General features: G+C 49.2%; 1 long non-coding RNA gene across 2 annotated transcripts; it reads left to right on the forward strand.

The window, feature by feature from the left end:
* Positions 1 to 1,022: 1,022 nt before the first annotated feature.
* Positions 1,023 to 3,435, forward strand: LOC135424337 (uncharacterized). 2 transcript variants are annotated; one of them, XR_010435154.1, is made up of 3 exons: positions 1,023 to 1,232; positions 1,922 to 2,008; positions 3,276 to 3,435. It is a non-coding gene; the product is annotated as an uncharacterized LOC135424337 (long non-coding RNA). The 2 variants fall into 2 exon arrangements; XR_010435155.1 differs by lacking the exons at positions 1,922 to 2,008; positions 3,276 to 3,435 and adding an exon at positions 1,320 to 1,462.
* Positions 3,436 to 3,952: the final 517 nt, after the last annotated feature.

Consider the following 3,952-nt stretch of genomic DNA (forward strand, 5'->3'; position numbering starts at 1 on the left):
TCTGTGCTCCCTGGGAGTGAGTCTCTTTCCTCAAGTCCATATTTATAATCCCACACATCAGTCACAGTGCTGACGTGCACAGGGTCAGAGCGCCCATGGGCTCACAGCCTGTGGAAATGAGTACACAGTCCCAAGAAGCTTTACTGGGAAACCAACAAACCTGATCCCCCGTTCCAGCTCCCCAGCATGGACTTGTCCTGGTTCACCACTTAGGAGAGACCCACCCCTCAGTGGGTGACCTCCCATGCCATGGCTGGAGAGGGGAATTGAGAAGGCTTCTGGAAGTCTCCAGAAGTCCCCTGGCAGCCATGGTGTGGTGTCAAACCAGGCTGGAGACCCTGGATGTTGCTGACTGCTGCCACAGCCCTTTCTGTGAGAAGTGATGTGTTGCTGGAAACACATAGCACACATGGAAGGTGACTCACCTCCAAAAAAATCCCTCAGAGGAGCTGACTGGACAACTACCTAGGGGATGTAATTTAGTCAGAGACAAGACTTTGGTCTTTAGGCAGTGTCCTGAAGGGATTATCTGCCTTGTGCCACACAGGAGCTCAGGCCAGATGATTGACTGTTCCTTCTGCCTTTGCCATCCATGAATCAATCACAGGTGCAGTTGAAGTATTTTTGCAGAGGATGTGTGACAGTGGTTCCATAGCAAAAGAATAGCTCAAAGCAACTTCGGAAAAATGCTGTATGCTATCAAAAGCAAGAAAGTTTTGAAATAAAAGATGACTCAAACCCTGGGCCATGTGTCAGTGCTCAACATCCTCACCCATTTGCAGCAAGCACCATGGTGCAGGTGATCCTTGAAAGGCAGTTTCTCCAGAGCACCATGTCAGGCTCCTTCATCTTGCTCATCTGACTTGCTTGTCAGTCCCTGAATCCCACAATGGCTCAGAGCTTCATCCGCTGGCTGGAAGTGACTCACAGGCCTTTGGAAGCCCCAGCATGTGCTGCTACCTGTGACATCAGCTGCACCATCCCAACGAGCCCCCCTGCTGCTCCTCCAAGTCATGGTTATAATTAGTCCCAGTGAAACAGCCCCAGCAGAGCTGCTGGCACAACACATGGCGCATGGAAAATGGTCAGGAGCCTTTGCTGCCACATGCTTTCCTAGCAGGAAGGCTCTGTGGAAAAAGCACAGCTTGTAAGAAGCTTTAAAACTCTTTGCCTGTGGACTTCCCAATTTCTCATGGGCTTTACTTCCCAGTGACAGCAGGGTGGAAGAGCTGGTGAGTGCTTACGTGTATCAATGGGCTTTGCAAAAGGGGAAATTAAACCTTAAATTTAAAGGACCATTTGCAAATGCTTTCTTTTAGTGGGAAACAGATCTCTTCCTGCATCACCAAGTCGTGTTACACCTGATGCTCCCAGTGCCTCCTGCACAGCTTTTGGATGAATCAATCTAGGCCATGTGAAATGGAACTAAAATATACCCAGGATATGTCTCCCAGGGGATGGAGCTTTCCTCCAAGTGTGTGTTTCTGAAGGAGCTGCCTGTTTTCCTGCACTGGGGACCTGAGCATGAGCCCAGAGGTCCCCAAGAACGGGGTGATCACAGGCATGATATTCCCTCCTTACCCCATCTCTCCAAAATGCCATCACAGCCCCTCAGGGTCCTAGTGCACCCTGGTGGGCTCCAAATCCCTGTTACCACCAGGAATGTGCTCCCTTCTCCCAGACAGCTTTGGTTTCTGCTCTGCTCTCTGCAAGTGTTCCCTAAGGATATATAACTGAGTTTTATAATGAAGCACCTCTCACCCAGCACATATTAAATAAATTTCAGTTGCCCTTTATTACACAATAATGATAGTAAGATTTAATTACCTCTGCACCCAGCGGAGACATGAATTTTAACTGATATGACTAAATCTTCCCAGTGGTGTAATTGGTGGTGTCTGCAATTGTGGGTCAATTCCAGTGCATCAGTGGGTGGTGACAGAAAAATCCTTCCTGAGGAGCGTGGATCCCAAACTGAGACTGTGGGTGGATTAAGAGACTGAGACAGGTAAGGAGCAGCTGATCCAAGGAAGCCAATTAAACAGTGATGCTTAGTGGAGTTTCTGATCCATGACAGAGGCTAAAGATGCATGAAAATGTGAGAAAATCCAGGAGCTCTTGGAGATCAACAGGGCAAGAGTCTCTGTGGGCTCTGCCCTAGGACTGTGCTGCTCTCCTCACACCTACCATAATTTCCCACAAGTTCAAATAATACTTTTTTCAGGGTAAAGAAAACAAGAGAAAAGGCATTCTGTGAGTGACTCTGTTTGCAGGGCTGAAAACTGTGTCACCCAGATACACCCCAGGCACCGACAGCTCATGCTGTGCTTTTTACAGTGCAAAGAGAAATGAGATCTCCAGGAGCAGAGGAACTGGGGAGAGCTGGGGACAGCAGGGCTGGGGTTAATAACCCTCATCCAAGCCCTTCTCCAGCAGCCATGGTCTTGCTCTGGGTGTTGCTTCAGCTAAAGCAGCATTAATGGCTGGGGCAGTGTGTGGGACACTGCACTGGAGAGCAGAAGGTCACAAATCACTGGGCTCAGTTTAAGCATTTCCTTTCCCCCCCCTCAGTTTTGCAGGTACTGGTGTAACAAAGAACCAGTCTAAGGTTCATTCCAAACCCTTCAGACACCTCTGGGTTTGTCCTGCTCATCACAATACGATGCAAACAGGTCCACTTCAGCTTCTCCATTATTTCCATTTCTCCTGCCCCTTTTCTTTCGCCTTCAGCTTTGCCAAGTGTCCTGGGCTGACAAGAGCCTTGAGCTGAGCACTTCCCTGCAAGGCTCCCAGGGACCTGAGGCCCTTCAGCCCCTCGGGGCTCCTGTCCCAGCCTTCATCCTCCAACGTGTCTGTGTGTCAGCGCTCTCAGGTCACGCTTGGTTGCTGTTCCTCAGCAGACTCCCACTCCAGGTCCTCCAAGGATTTCCCAGAAGTTAAAAACATCGTATTGTATCAGTAAACAAAAGGACAAGGCTGAGAGAAGAAGGTTGACAGACTTGGGTAGTGTTTTCCCTTGCACACTCCATGTGATGGGAATGCTGGGCTGGACTCTCACAGGCTGCTGGGTCTCTGGCCTGGAGACAAGCCTGGCCTGTGGCTTTTTCTGCACATGAAACCTTTCATCTGAGCTACCCAAAAGGAGTCTGTGAGCCCATTTCAAACCTGAGCTTTCCAACGTGTGATTCATGCCATTTCATGCCAAAATTCACATCTTCATTTTCTAGTCACTGTTCCTGGAATGAATGAATTGTCCCTCCTGTTTTCTCCCCCAGGTCTTTCGCTACTTTCAAAACTGAATGATAAAGAATTAGCCCATCTGGCAACTGAGGCCTGAAAGTGCTGACAAAGACACCACGTAATCACATGTTGCTGTTTATCTCTTTCTCTATTTTAAGATGCAGAATAAATTCTGATGCCAAATCATGGCCATAAGGTCCTTCCAGTAGTGCACTGACACCTATCACCCCTCTGTGACATCCCTGGGCGACCTTTGTGGCAGGAACCACGGTGGAGGGGGCGGGCAGATGGAATTTCATCCTGCTCCGTTTATGAGACATTGATTTATGCTGGGGTCCAAGCAGGGCAGTGCTGGGGTGTGCAGAGGGTATCTGCAGAATGACCTGGTGTTTCAGTACATGGCTTTCAAGACCTATTTTTTGGGCAGCAGTGGGAAATGTCTGCACGTTGCAGGCAGAACTGACCTGCCAAGACCAGTTGCCACATCAAATATTCCCAGTGCATGTCCAGCCCAGATCTACTCCTGTGGGTCAGCACAGCCTGGACACACTGACCACAGACCAGCTGCTGCTTCTGTTCCTGGAGGCATCAGCATTCTCTGGTCACTACATTTGACTCCACATGTTCTAATTCCTGAATCCCTCACTGCTCATTCCTCTTGCCACTCCACAGAGCATGTGTGGCTAAAAACCCCTGATGTATTAAAACAAGG

The sequence above is a fragment of the Pseudopipra pipra genome, chromosome 18 (assembly GCF_036250125.1).
Source record: "Pseudopipra pipra isolate bDixPip1 chromosome 18, bDixPip1.hap1, whole genome shotgun sequence".
Taxonomy (NCBI): domain Eukaryota; kingdom Metazoa; phylum Chordata; class Aves; order Passeriformes; family Pipridae; genus Pseudopipra; species Pseudopipra pipra.